The sequence below is a fragment of the Equus caballus genome, chromosome 12, assembly GCF_041296265.1.
Source record: "Equus caballus isolate H_3958 breed thoroughbred chromosome 12, TB-T2T, whole genome shotgun sequence".
NCBI lineage: Eukaryota > Metazoa > Chordata > Mammalia > Perissodactyla > Equidae > Equus > Equus caballus.
The window spans coordinates 37268743-37284327 of NC_091695.1; the positions used below are offsets into that span (position 1 = coordinate 37268743).

Sequence of the window (15585 nt, forward strand, 5' to 3'; positions counted from 1 at the left end):
ATCACAAGGGTCCTGGGGTCTTAAGTAGTGCAAAGTCATTGGGGAGGCAATTCCTGTCATCGGTGAGTAGTCCACACCACTTACCACTGAGAGACTCACTGTCCCACTTCACATTAGACCCCCCCATGTGTCTGTGAACTTGATGCTTCTGTACCATACTTGGAACAAAAGATTTTTTTCCAAAATTGAAAGAATACAGTGCCTAGGTCTAGACTTACAATGTGAAAACGTGAAAATGTAAAAATGTAAAAAGCCATCCTCTCTGAGGTTTTTCTATCCCACTGGGAATGATGCTAGGGAGGAAGCCAGAAGCCTCTGCTGCCTCCCGGACCATAGTCACCTTTCCAACCTGCAGGAATCTCATTTTTCTCTCTCTGCTTTTCAAAGGCATTCTCGCCCTTATCTCTGCTTTCTGATATTAATCCCATCAACGAGTTTGGGTCTAGAGTTGACAAAATCCAATGTGTTTAGGAGCCAATAAGGGAACTCAAATATGTGAAGTAGCCCATTATAAGACAAAGTACAAAAAGGTGTAGGGAGCCAGAACATTTATGATTTACTTAAAGACAATCTAATTTTTTTTAAAACTATCTTATTCCAAGATATATCTTTCTTAGAATCTGTTAAGGCTTGTTTTTGGGAAAATTGAGAACTGATTTTCTGATGCATCTTATACCTACAGTTCCCAAGATCTTGTGGGAAAATGAACTGGTTGTTCACACATGCACTTTCATTTGCTAGGTTAAATATTCCACAGCTGGATTACACTTCCCAGCCCCCCTGCATCCAACTAGGTAAGAAGTGACTATCACCAGTGAATGTTGGTGAAGTGATGCTCACCATTTCCAGGCTAGACCCCTAGAATCCCCTGCATTATTCTCACAGTCTCTCTTCCCTCACGTACTGGCCAGTTGCAGAGAACCCAGGACCCAGAAGATGCTGAGACCTGTAGAGAACTGCATAGATTAAATCCATTGCTGAACATTCAGTTGTATTGTGGCCTAAGAGAGATATTTTTGGTACCAGATCAAGGAAAGCGTGGAATTATTTGTCACAGAAGTTAGCCCACTCTGAATAATAGAGTCACTAAGGTAAAAACTTCAAATCTTGCTCAAAATGGTAAGAACCTCACCTTCACCCCCTTGTATTATCTATTGCTGTGTAACAAATTACCACAAATGGAGCTGCTTAAAACAACGCAAATTTATTATCTTTCTGTTTCTGTGGGTCAGAAGTCCTGGACAGCCTGGTTACATTATTTACTCAGAGTCTCACTTAGCTAAAATCAGATTACTGGCCAGGTCTGTGGTTCTGAGGCTTGGGATCCTCTTCTAAGCTCACTCATTGTTGAAAGAATCCAGTTCCTTGTAGCTGGAGGTTTTGAGATCCATGTTTCATTGCTGGCTGCCAGCTGGGGGCTGCTCTTTGCTCCTAGAAGCCACTTGCACTTCTTTGCATGTGGTTCCCTCCATCTTCAACCCAGCAGTGGTTTGTCAAGTCCATCTCAAATGTCTCCTTCTTTTATTTTTAAGGTGTCCTGTGATTGCCCTGGGCCCACTCAAATAATCCCGGATGATTGCCCTATTTCAAAGTAAACTTAGTAACATTACCTGCAAAGTTCTTTTTGCCACCTAAGGTAACATATTCTTGGGTGTGACATTTCATCATATTCACAGTCCTGGGAATTGGGGCGTGGGATTTTCTTGAGGGTCATAATTCCTCCTGTCACACCCCTGATGAGTGACAAAAGGAGAAGAAAAATTATTCAATATGTTTTGAGTTATTTTTCCTTTTAATCCATTAACTTGCCTTGTTTCACATGCAACCAAAGTAGTTATCTTTTAAGGTTTCAATAATCATAGTTATATATTCACATGGTTTAAAAAATCAACTAGTTATACAAGATATCTTAGGTAGCAAGAAGTCTCATTTGGAATTCCAAACACCTCTAATTTAGCCATGCACCAGACGAATATAATTTTCTTTTTTCTTTTTTTTTTTTAAGATTTTATTTTTTCCTTTTTCTCCCCAAAGCCCCCCCGGTACATAGTTGTGTATTCTTCGTTGTGGGTTCTTCTAGTTGTGGCATGTGGGACGCTGCCTCAGCGTGGTCTGATGAGCAGTGCCATGTCCGCGCCCAGGATTCGAACTAAGGAAACACTGGGCCGCCTGCAGCGGAGCGCGCGAACTTAACCACTCGGCCACGGGGCCAGCCCCACTAGAAATGCCTTTATGTGAAAAAAAGTTGAGCAACACTGTCTTCTCACCATGGAAGATCAAGATTTAACTCTCTTTCCTCTTTCCATCCCCCAACCATCAGACAAATGAACATTTACCATCCCCCCCCCCATAAAGCTCATAATTTTGGGCAGAGAGATATGTCTTATTTATATATTTATGACTATATATGCCATAAGAGCTGAGCCATTCAATCTTTTTTCTTTCTCCTGTACATTGTGTTTTTCCCTGGAATTGTGGGGTTTTTTTTTTTTTTTGCTTGTTTTTCAACCCCAAACCCTTCACCCGTTTTCTAAATCTTAACACATTGATTCATATTACAAATCATAGAGATTTCATCATTTTGAAGGAGTTTCTACTGGAGATGCCCGGCCTACTCACCTTTCATTGCTGATACACAGCTGTCATCCTAGGATTTCTTTTTTGTCATCCTGGAGTTTTTTTAATGGTCCTTCTTTAATTTATATTTCACTTATTTCTCTTGCTGTCCTGTCTTGTTATGAAAAAACAGGACACTCCAGTAGTTTCTTTCCCTCTTTCTCCATATATGTGCATAATTTATTTATCAATTTTAATGTTCCTAAGAACTGTTTCTGGATAATTTTCTAACATAGAAATAAACATGAATATACATGTATACTTTGTTTCATACTTCAGTATATATTTTGTACTTTTGATGCTCTGTAAAGATTTTTTTTTAACTTTACGTTTTTGAGTAATTATAGACTCAAGATTCTTTGATGCTGCAAACATAGTCTGATGTACCCTTCACTCAACTCCCCCCGATGGTGACATCTTACATCGCTGTAGCACAATATCAAAGCCAGAAACTGACACGGCTCCATCACAGTTAAACTACGGGCCTTATTCAGTTTTTGTCCTCTTTTATCCTGAATTCATTTGTGTGTATGTGTTTAGCTGTGTTTAGTTCTATACAATTTTGTCCTATGTATAGATTTCTGCAACCGTCACCACAATCAAGATACAGAACTGTTTCATAACCACAAAAAATTCCTTCATGCTACCTGCACGTATTAACATCCCACCACCGAGCCTCTCTCTCCCTCCCGGCAACGAGTATTCTGTTCTCCCTCTCTGTTGTTTTGCCGTATCAAGAATGTTACATAAATGGAATCATACCGTATGCGAGCTCTTGAGATTTTTTTCAGAGAGCGGAATTCTCTTGAGGCCCATCTACATTGCTGTGTATATCAATAGTTCGTTCTTTTACATTGCTGAGTAGTATTCCACTGCATGGTTGTGCCAGATTTTAACCATCCACCTATTGAAGGACATTTGGGTTGTTTCATATATTTTTTCTATTATAAATGAAGCTGTTAGAAACATTCATGTATGATTTTGTGAGTGAACATAAAGTTTCATTTCTCTAGGGTAAATGTCCAAGAATGCAATTGTTGAGTTGTATGGTAAGGAGAGGTAAAGTTTTGTAAGAGCCTGACATAGTATTTTCCAGAGTGGCTTCATCGTTTTTACATTCCTATCAGCAATGTATTAGAGATTCAATTTCTCTGCATCCTCACCAGCATTTGGTATTATCACTTTTCTATTTTAACTGTTCTAATAAGTTTGTGTTATCTCATTGTGACTTTAATTTACCTTTTCCTCAATTAATAGCAAATGAGTTTGAACATCTTTTCATGTTTCCAGTAGCCTTTAGAGAACGAGCATGTGAGAGATAAAATTTGGTGATTGTGCATGTTTAAAAATGTTTTAATTTATATCCCTCAATAATGTGATGGTTTTTCTTCGCTTTAAAGTTCTACATTAGAATATTTTTTCTTCTGAATGTTCAAGGCTTCATTGTCTTCTCATTTTCAGTTTTGCTCTTGAAAAGTCCAAAGCCATTCTGATTTCTAGTCCTTTAAGTGTGACCTAAATATTTTTTTCTCTTGGAATCTTAAAGGATGTTTCATTTGTACCAACTCTTCTGAGATTTATTCAAGTAGGTCTATTTTTATCAATTTTTCTGGGCATTCAAATATAAATTTTTAGATTATTTTCTCCCCTCTGTTTTTTCTCTTTTCTCTTTCTGTAACTGCTATTAAATCTCCTGAAGTAGCCATAATATTAGTATTACTATGATATTTTCTTTTCTATTATCTTGCTCTTTTCTTCCACTTTCTAGTTAATTTTCTCTACTTAATATCCCAATCCTTCTACTGATATTTTCTTTTTGACTATCATTTTTATTCTCAATAGAACTATTTGTTCTCTATATTTCCATATTATAGTGTTCTGTTCTTTTTTCATACATGTAATATTTCTTTCCATACTTCGGAGTGTATTAATGGATTTTTTTTTTTTTGGTCAAGTTTTTTTCTCCTGCATAGTCTGATTGTTGTCTCTTTCTTTTGGCCTCTATATTTCCAATTTCCTCGGATCTAGTCATTGCTGATTGTCTGCTCACAAGATAGAGGGGGAAATATGAGAAAAGTTTATTGGAAGATTGGAGAGGTTGGAGCACATAGACAGCGTCTGCCATCTGTGAGATGCTGGGTAAACTTGTTGAATAAGCTTTATTGTTGGATAAACTTGCTGTGTCATTGCTTAAGAAACGCTAGATTTCAGGATCCCTCTTATCTTTCTAATTAAATATTTTACAGGGATATGATTTCTCTTTAATTTCTGATATATGTATATTTTTACCTGGGTGATGTCCTGGGTAATGATTTTATTTCCCCCTTTAACCCATGGTTAAAATAATCAGAAACTCGTTCTGCTTCAAGTTTAGGATGCGAAAAAAAACAGAAGACCTTTTCTCTCAAAGAACAGTTTGGATAATACAAACATCACACATAGCTATGGACTTCCAAGCAGCAAAAGACACAAGGAAGTGTTTCTGAGTTGATATCCAGAGAGAAGAGCCTTTCTTAGGGGATCATCCAGCAACAGTAACTTTCGGGGGCAAATGCTAAGTCTGGGTGCAGGGGAATAGAAGAGAAGCCCAGCTCAAGGCAAAGAAACTTTACCTAGTCATGAAAAGGTTAACCAAGCTATTAGCTTCAGCAGAGGCAAGTGAGATGAATTGAAATCTGGAATGCCCTGCAAATGCAACAATGTTTTTCATATGACAATTAACTTCTATCGCATATCTCCCCTAAATTTGCTGAGAAAACACAAAGGTGGGATGGCAAAGGAGAAAGAACCTGCCCAGTATATGCACTCTTATGATGTTGGGCAACACTGTATCCCATTCCTCTCCTAGATGCAGACTCAAACACAAAGACTAGCTCCAGGCAGCTGCAACAGTGACAGTGTAGGCAGTAGCGGCAGGAAGGAAGGTAGGAGTTGGTTGGCCAGAGGAGAACTCAGTCTTCATAAAGTGGCAGCTCAGTCCTAGATCAATTTAACATTCAGTAAAATTGGAATGATCACCTCTTTAGGTTAACCACAAGCCTTAGAAAAAGCTGTCATTCTCTGGGAAAATAAAAACAAAAATGCAGTATTCTTCAATGTCTGCTGGTTTTCTATACACAATATCTCTTATGAAATCATAAAAAACATGAAAATGAAAACCACAGTGAAAGAAAAGCATTAACAGTAACAAATCTACAAGTGACCCAGGTATTGAAACTAACAGAAAAGGCTTTAAAATACTCTTATAAATACATTCAAGGAATTACAGAAAAAGATGGAAAGAATGGAGACAAAATTTAAATGACACCATAAAAGCAAACTAAATAGACATTTTAGATCTGAGAAATATTATACCTGAAATTGTTTTAAAAAACATGTATTAGACGGTCTAACAACAGAATAAACATTGAAGAAGAAAGGAACTACTCTAAACTTGAAGACAATAAAAATTATTTTAAATGAAAGAGAAAAAGTGTTGAAGGAGATTGAACCAAGCATCTGTCACTTGTGTGACAATTTCAAGTAGTCTAAACATATGTGTAATCAGAGTCCCAAAAGGAGAAGAGAGAAAGCGGCAGTAAAAATATTCAGAGAGTTATTTGGAAGAACTACTTCCAATTTTGATGAAAACCATAAATCCGCAACCCCTAGGACCTCAATGAACCCCCAAAAATAACTAAAAGGAAAATGATATGTGCTTCACCTTTAGGGGTTTACTGAGACTTGAGTCTAATTATAGGTCTAGAAGCAAATGGGGTAGTGGGGGTGGGTCCTGCAGAGAATCAGCATTGTCTTGCATGGAAACTGCCTCAGGGGAGGCCATTACAGTTTCCTCAGGCCTTGTAGAGATAATCCCTTCAGATGGGGTTAGAGAGGCTTCTACCACTGGGGTTGGGGAGGCCCTGCCCATTGTGGGTAAAGAAGTCTCTTCCACTGGCAAAGAAGACTCAACAGAATTTAGGGCCTCAATGTCCCCAGTTTTACCAAGATCTTCCAACATGTCCCCATTCCAATTTGTAGGAACTGATTCTTTCCCAATCAAGGCCCCCACTTTAACAGCAGACCCCCTGGGAGGCTGGGAGTTTAACTTACATCGTAATTCATCCAGTCCCTGAATGCGATTTTTCATTTGATTTTCAGCAATCTCAGCCTGTGGCTGTAGAAGACAAGGGTCTCCTTCAGAACACACACAGAAGTTGTCAGGTCATTTATGTGGCAGTTGAGCTAGGAATTCCAATCCCTGAACTCATCATTTTCCGTCACTACTTCATCCAGTGACAATAGGAGCAACGAGTCAATCTCACTACATTCATTAGTTTTCCAAAAATGTTTGAAAGTATCATATACAGTCACCCAGCTCCTTGTGTTACCAAGCAATGGGCTTGCTCTGCTCGCCGTAATCGGAGCCAATTAATCATAACAAGTTAGGGATGAAGAAAAGAAGCTTTAATTCAATTAGCCAGCATAATGAGAAGATGGGTGATTAATGTCTCAAAAAACTCATCTTCAAGAATTACATAATCTTGAGGTAGTTATATAGGGAAAATGGGCAGTAAGGAGGGCATTTCCTTCAGGCATGATGGACTCCAGGGTTGTTTATTGTTCCATTCTTCTGTCAGCTGTGATGGAAACTTGCAGGTGTGTTTCCACCATGTGGTCAGCCTATGCTTGGAGAGAAACTCAGACAACAAAGTTTTAATTTATCAAGCTATAGAGGAGTACACAAGTAAGCGGAGGCTGTAAATCAGGAGAGCAGGTGAATTAGTTTAGAGTGTGTGTACAGCAGTGAATAGTCACACAGAGGAGGGGCTGGGATCATTTAGCGGAACAAGATGGCCTCACTTATGTTCACTTACAATTTCCGCCCATTAATAGTAACCCATAACCTTATGGTCAAGGGGGAGACAGGGCATCATAATTTTTCTAGTTACTTCCTGCTGAATCAGGATGCCATAGACGGACCATAGAGTGGAAAAGAGTTACTTTTTTTGAGAACTGTAAGAAGAAGGATTAGATAGAAGAGATTGAAGTTTTATTTTAAAGACATATTTTAACTCTCCAAGGGGTTCCACAACCAATTTGTCCCTCAGTACAGGTGGGATATCTTTGTGTGATTGTGGGGCTGCCTTGATCCAGGAGTGATGTATCTAGGGTTTCTCGCCTGCAAGTTTTATAGATGAGCGAGTGGTAAGAAGAATCTCAAAGGAGCCTGTCCATTTGGGTGACAAGTGGTTTTTGGGGCCCTGGTCTTTCTAAGTTTTCAGCAAAACATGATCACCAGGTCAGAAGGCATGTAGAGGGACAGCAGACAGATATGCAGACCTATGAGAAGCAAACTCATGGACAGAAGTTAATATACAGCTTAATGATTTAACATAATTACCAATTACAACATTTCTTAAAACATCCAGAGAGTCAATCCCAGGGGAAGATGCCTGAAAGGTTCTCCCATATAGAATTTTGAAAGGACTCAATTTAAGTCCACTTCTGGAAGCTACTCTAACTCGTAGCAGGGGAAGGGGCAGCACTTCATCCCAAGTTAGCTGTGTTTCCTGACAGATTTTGGCAATGGTCTTCTTTAAGCTGTGATTCATTTTCTCTGTCTTTCCAATTGATTGAGCAATCTGAGTGTAGCATCCATGGGCTGTCTAAGCTTTTGGACACTTGTTAAGTTATTTGGGAGACGAAAGCTGGTCTGTTATCACTCTGCAAGGTATTAGGCAGACCAAACCTGGGGATAATTTCTTAGCAACATGCGAGTGACTTCTGATGCTTTCTCAGTATGAGCGGGAAAGTCTTCTACTCACCGGGTGAAGGTCTCCACAAACACCAACAAAAACCTGAAATTCCCAGTTGCCTGGGGCATCTGGGTAAAGTCTATTTGCCAGTCTTCAATCACCCTGTGAGCATCCCCTGTCCAGCCTCCTGGGCATTCAATGTTGTATCCCTGTTCTTCAGCCTGTTTCTTATCCTTTTCAGAATATATCAGCTTGTAGGCAGTAAGGTCTATCTGTGGCAGTATGGACCCATCATAGCAACATCCCATTAGCCCCGTTCTTAGCACCCCATTCGGCCACTTGGTCAGCCAGTCTGTTTCCTTGGGCAACAGGGGTATTATCCTTCTGGTGGCCAGGGCAATGCATGATAGCTACCTTAGCCGGCTCATTAATAGCATCAAGCAGTTCTAGGATTTCAGGACCATGTCTGATTTCCTTTTCCCCTGCTGTTAAGAGCCCCCTTTCTTTCCAGATTGTCCCATGAGCATGAACTACAGTAAAGACATAATGGGGATCTGTGTCTGTATTTACTCTTTTCCCTCAAGCTAGATATAAAGCCGGAGTGGGGGCGATGATTTCTGTCTTTTGAGCTGATGTCCCTGGGTGGGTAGGGATTTAGCCTCTCAGGTCTCTTGTAAAGTTATGACCACATACCCCATGCATCTCTTACCTTTCTCCACAAAGCTGCTGCCACCTATGAAGAGTTCCAAGGCTGGTTCTTTCAACAAATCAGTCCAACAAATCAGGTCAGCTAGAATACACAGTCTCCATAACTTGTAAGCAGTCATGTTTTAAGGCTTCTGATGTCTCATTAGGCAGCAAGGGGGCTGGGTTTAGGGAGGATGATACTTGCATCCATACATTTGAATTGTCCAAAAGGATGGCCTGGTATTTGCCCCTCCATCCTAAAGTGAGCCAGTATGCCCCTCTTTGTTCTAATAATGTGAGTCCTTGATGTGGCACATATACCATGGTGGGTTGGCCCAGGGTGAATTTTTGAGCTTCCTTGACAGTCTGATCCAATTGTTTGGAAAAATAAGCCACTGTCCATGGAGTCATGCCCAGTTTTTGAGTTAAAACACCCAAGCTTATTCCCTGCCTTTCATGTACGCATAGGCTGAAAGGCTTGCCCAAGTTAGGAAGTCCCAAGGCTGGGGCTGAAATTAACTTTGTCTTGATGGTATCAAAGGCCACCTGACATTCCTTTGTCCATTCTAGTGGCTCCTGGTATGTCCCTTTTAGAGCTTCATAGAGGGGTTTTACTATGAGACCATAGTTAGGAATCCAGATCCAACAGAAACCAACCATGCCCAAGAATCCTCATAGCTTTCACTGGGTGGTGGGAGGGCTTAGGCACCTACAGCTTTCTCTCGGTCTGGCAGCAGTTCCCCTGGCCTTTTGACAAGGTAAATCCTAAGTAGGTAACTTTTTGTTTGTAGATCTGTGCTTTCTTTTATGAGATCTTGTACCCACATTCAGCCAAATGATTTAAGGTCTTTATCATGTTGGCCAGACACTGCTCATAAGTGAGGCTTGCTATCAGCAAGTCATCCACACACTGTAACAGCAATCCTTCTTGTAATTGTAAGTGGCTCAGGTCTTTAGCTAGGCCCTCCACAAATAGTATAGGGGAGTTTTTGAAGCCCTGGAGGTGCACTGTCCAACAATATTGGTGAGTGGCCTGAGTGTCTGTGTCATATCATTCAAAGACAAAGAGTTGTTGCGATTCTTCCATGAGCAGTATGCAGAAGAAAGCATCATTTAATTCCAAACCTGAAAACCAGCCATATTTACCCAGAATGCTGGTTAGCAAGGTGTAAGGGCTGGGAAAAATAGGGTGCAAGTCTTGAACCACCTCATTTATGGCACAAAGTTCCTGAATGAACCGATATTCATCTGAATTGGGTTTCCTGACCTGGAGAATAGGAGCATTACATGAAGACTGGCAAGGTCTAATTAATCCTGCCACCGGGAACTTCTGCAGATCTGGCTGAATGCCTTCCTGAGCCTCCTGTTTTAGCAGATATTGTTTCAGGCTGGGCTTTATCTTTTGGTTTTAAAGGATATACGTATTGGCTGGACATTCTTTGATTTCCCAGGCTTCCTATCTGCCCACACATCGTTCAGTCTTACTTCCTTGAGAATCTCCGGTGGCACTGGGTCCGGTGGTGGTGTTGGAACACCTAGCAGGGCCATCTGGAACCATAAGGATTGTTCCGGTGGCACTTGCACCACTAGCTGGGCTAGAGCAAAAGTCACTTGAGCACTCAGTTTACAAAGAATGTTTCATTCCAGGAGGGGAACAGGGCATTCAGGCATGTGTATATAAAAAAAATATTTATATCTGCCCCCATGAGGTGATAGGAAAAAAAGATGGAGGAAAACAAATCAGTCATCCTTTGAGGGGCTCCTCAGTATGGTGGGTTATTATTTTTTCAACTAAAAAGATTCAAGGTAGAGAAAGGAGAGTGCATCCAAATGAAGCTGGTCAGTTGCCTTTGTCCATTTATGCCTAAGGGATGTTTTGCAGTGGAAATTGCCCAGCTCAGTGAAGGGCCCCCTGACTGAATTGTGTCCCTTGCTGGGTTGAAGAAGGAGGGAGTTCTTCTCTTAGACCTGGCAATCACTCGGGCATTTCCCCTTGGGCAAGGAGTGGGCCTGGAAAAGGGGAGGAGGGGGAGGAGCCGGGGGACTCTTTGTCCATCGTCCCCCTTCCCTGATCTAGACATAGCAGCATAAAGGCTTGAACATAGGGGATTTCATCTTCCTTTCCTTTCTTCTTGCAGAACGATTCTAGCTGCAGCATGGTATCATGGTTGAGCAACCTGTTTGGGGACCACTTTTCTCGTGAGCCCCGTGTATGCTGGGGCCAGTCTGCATTACACTAAAAGGTCATACTTTTCTTTGTCATGGGCTCATAACTAAATTCAGCCCAATTGGCCAGCATGCACCATAGCAGAATTTTTCTTGGAACAGATGGAGTGGCACCATGCACATGGGGATAAAGTTTGTGTCGAAGAATTAAGGGATCAGGAGTAGGGTGCAGGGCTTCACTCTGGGCATCCCAATCACTATGGGACTTACCTAAATCCCACTCCACCCAAGTACATAGTTATCACACGAGAGCTAAATAAGCCAGAGGCAAGAGGTAATGGCTTAAGGTGGGGTAAAGATCTGATTTCCCAATGCCAGTGAAGGGGGTCAGGTGCCTGACAGAAAGGTTTTAAATCTTCTATTTTTCAGAAAGTCCAAGTCCAGCTTACTTTAAGCCCAAACCTAACTTCCACACAATGACAGCAAAGAAGGTGCCAGACAAGACAGACAAAGAGTGGGAAAAGATAGTCAGGCTGTGCTCTTATGGCTTCCTCTCAAGGGTTATAAAGATAGTGAACACACAAACAGCAGTGCCCGCATTGAGGTGTATAATTCCAGCTTGACCCTCAACAGCAAAGGTCACAGACTTCATGTCACCACAGATGATGTAACAAGCACTGGAAGTATACTGTGGGATTCTGACACAGAGGAAAACCGGCATGTAGACTAGTAGAATGACACACACGTTCAGGAGAACAAAACACGCAGGAGTGCACACCACAGAAAAACCAGAAACCGCTCTTCCAGATAATGTGCTAGGCAGTCTGTACTTTCCTTTATCCCTTAATAACAGCACCTAAACCAGATGGACCTTGGCCTGACCATGGCCCCCAGACAAGGAAAAAGGAATATAATGCCCGGGAGTACACTCTGGGATGACTCACCTAGCTGCAGACGCAATCTCATCAGCTCACGATCCAGTCCTTCGTTTCTGGATTACTGAAGCGTTAGAGGCAGTTGGCAAGTGAAGCAGCCATGAGGGGAATTCCCCAGACAGAAGGTAAAAAAGAAAAAGCCACCCAGCAGCTGCTGGGAAAGTCCCAAAACAGCCTCCTCTGAATCGACTAGCCACGGGTAGAGGCCATCATCCCATCTTGGTTGCCAGAAATTTGTTACCGAGCAATGGGCTCCCTCTGCTCTCTGTGATCTGAGTTAATCATGAGTTTGGGGTCAAGAAAAGCAGGTTTAATTCGATTAGCCGGCATAATTAGAAGACGGGTGACTAACGTCTCAAAAGATCCATCTTTAATAATTACAGAGAGGCTGGCCCAGTGGCATAGTGATTAAGTTGGCATCCTCCACTTTAGTGGCCCAGGGTTCACGGGTTCGGATCCCGGGTGTGGACCTAGCACAGCTTGTCAAGCCATGTTGTAGTGGCATCCCACATAAAACGGAGGAAGATTGGCACAGATGTTAGCTCAGGGTTAATCTTCCTCACAAAAAAAAAAAAAAAAAGAATTACAGCATCTTGAGGTAGTTGTATATGGAAAATGGGCAGTAAGGAGAGGGTTTAGAAATGTTGGCCTTCAGGTATGACAGACTCCAGGGTCTTTCATTTTTCTTTCCTTCTATCTGATGATGTATCTTGTAGGAGTGTTTCCTGCCTGTGGTCAGCCTGTTCCTGGAGAGAAACTCATAGAACAAAGTTTTAATTTATCAAGCTATAGGGGAGGACATATGTAAATGGAGGCCATAAATCAGGAGAACATGTGAATTATTTTAAAGTGTGTAGAGCAGCAAGTAGTCACACAGAGGAGGGGCTGGGATCATTGAATGTCACACTTGCTTCTTACACGTGGTTGATAGGAGTAGCCAATATTCTGTGTATCTCTATTGCCAGATCATGCCATGGACTATCAGTGGTCTCTTTACTACTGGAAATAGTCACTAGCATCTTTAAAGCTAATCAGATTACAGAGCCAATTTCAGAAACCTCAGAATCAATTCAGAAAGCACATCCTTAAAATTCTGTTCCTTTAGGTACCAATTTCCATAACACCTGTATTAGGTTTCATTAAGGTTCTCCAGAGAAACAGAACCAATAGGATTATATATACAGGGAGAGAGAGAGAGAGAGATTGATTATAAGGAATTGGCTTACATGACTACGGAGGCTGAAAGTCCCAAGATCTGTAAGCTAAGATCCAGGAGAGCTAGTGATATAAGTTGTGGCCTGAGTGTGAGTTCAAGGCGGAAGACCTATGTTCCAGCTCGAAGATCATCAGTCAGAGACAGCAAATTCTCTCTTGCTCAGACTTCAGTTCTATTTAAGTCTTCAAGAGATTGGATGAGACCCACCCATATTGTGGAGGGCGATCTGCTTTACTGAGTCAACTTTCAAACATTAATCTCATCCAGACACACACACACACCCAGAACACTGCTTAACCAAATATCTGGGCACCCCATGGCCCAGTCAGATTGACACATGAGATCAAACATCACATCTAGATTATGCTGGCTGAATTGGGGCCGAGGTCTGGGAAAGCCCTTTGTTGAAATCTTAGATAAGGAGAGTTGCTGCAATACAGATGTATACACATGGCAACCTGACAATAGCAAGAAACTAAAATGTTATATTAAGAAAAGTGGTGCAGAGATGCTTTTTGGGAAAGAATCGTCTCTATTTATATAACGCCTCACTTGTGCTTATAATGCCTAGGAGGGCGTGTTGGTACTTCGCCTTACCAAAAAGCTAAACTGACTGTTGGTGGGTCACACAGACAGAATCCTGAGGAGGGTGCAGCTCTCCTTTCACCCATTAAATTCTCCAGCAGTTCACAAGGTACACTTTGGACATTTGGGAATTCCCACCTCTCACTCTGCTCCCCCCACCAACACACACACACATACCCCTTTCTTTCCCTAAGTTCCCTTGATGATTTTCTATCCCTCTGCCCTCCTCTAGGATCCAGGTGTGGAGTTGCTGGTCAGAGACAAGGTTTTATGTATCAATGCAGAAAGCTTTAGGTCCTCAAGGCGAAGCTCTGAAGCATCAAACTGAGTCCACAGTATCTAAATCTAAACCAACCGGTTCATAATTTTGCAACATTACTAGCTTCAATATTTTAGAAAAGTTTCTTAAAATCTTTGTGCCTCAGTTTCCCCATGTATAAAAGATGAATAGGAATAGTACCCACTATGGGATTGTTGTGAAGCTCGAATAATTAATGCATGTACAGAATTTGAAAGAATACCTGACACAGAGTAAGCACTCAATTTTTTTCCATAATGAAACATTTATAAAACAAATTATCTTACTAGTAATTACTGCTTCTCAAGGCATAAATTGCATCTATTTTATGCCAACAAAGTATCTCTTCATTCTGAATAATACAAATTATCTCTTTGCTGTGGACTGAATTGTGCCTCCCCAAAATTCATAGTCAAAACTCTAACCCCAATGTGATGCTACCTGGAGATTGTGCCTTTGGGAGGTAATTAGGTTTAGATGAGGTCATGAGGGCAGAGCACCTCAGTATGAGATTAGTGCACTTACAAGAAGAAACACCAGGGAGCTTGCTCTGCTCTCTCTGTAAGTGCACACTCTCAAGAAAGGCCATGTGAGCACAAGGCAAGGAGGCAGCCATCTACAAGACAAGAAGAGAACCCTCACCAGGAACTGAATCAGCCAGCACCTTGATCTTAGACTTCCCAGGCTCCAGAACTATGAGAAATAAATTTATGCTGTTTAAATCACCCAGTCTATGGTATTTTATTATGGTAGGCCTAGCAGACTAATACATACCCTGTTTTTCCTTGGAAGATGAGGAGGGGAGTGAGGGGATAAAAAGCTCATCTGACCACATGAAACAAGGAATCTTTGTTTCTTTGAGAATACAAACCCTGGATAGTCACAAACGGAAGCTGTAATATCCATACATAGGGCAAAGAATAGTAATTAGAGAGTTTATGTCAGAAGATACAGCCAGCAGGAACTCCTCAGTGCCTGCCTGTATAGATACTGTAGAAGTGCTTGCTATGATTACTTTTTAAAGTATGTTATATATGCAATATTGTGTTCACACTAAGTTAGGGGAGTGAAAATCAGGATGGTAACCAGAAGAAAAACGCAATGAGGAAAACAGTCATAATACATAGACACTCAGACATACAGTGAAAACTAAGAATTCAGTAGAAGCAGGAATACAAGAGACTGAGACCACTAGGGAAAAGAGAAGCCCTAGATGCTCCTCTTCCCTCATATCCACTCGCCCCTAGCAAGATATATCTGGGAGGAACATTGGGTTTTATCATCACTCATAGGGTAGGATCTAGAGCCGTTATTATTTCTAACTTAAAGAGCAAGAGAAAACTA

The 15585-nt window shown here is 41.3% G+C and overlaps 1 long non-coding RNA gene across 2 annotated transcripts; it reads right to left on the reverse strand.

The window, feature by feature from the left end:
* Positions 1-1105: 1105 nt before the first annotated feature.
* Positions 1106-13664, reverse strand: LOC138916423 (uncharacterized). 2 transcript variants are annotated; one of them, XR_011423672.1, is made up of 4 exons: positions 6709-13664; positions 3379-3520; positions 2620-2731; positions 1106-1733 (listed from the first exon to the last, which is right to left on the reverse strand). It is a non-coding gene; the product is annotated as an uncharacterized lncRNA (long non-coding RNA). The 2 variants fall into 2 exon arrangements; XR_011423673.1 differs by having other exon boundaries at positions 12152-12193.
* Between the last annotated feature and the right edge of the window lie 1921 nt (positions 13665-15585).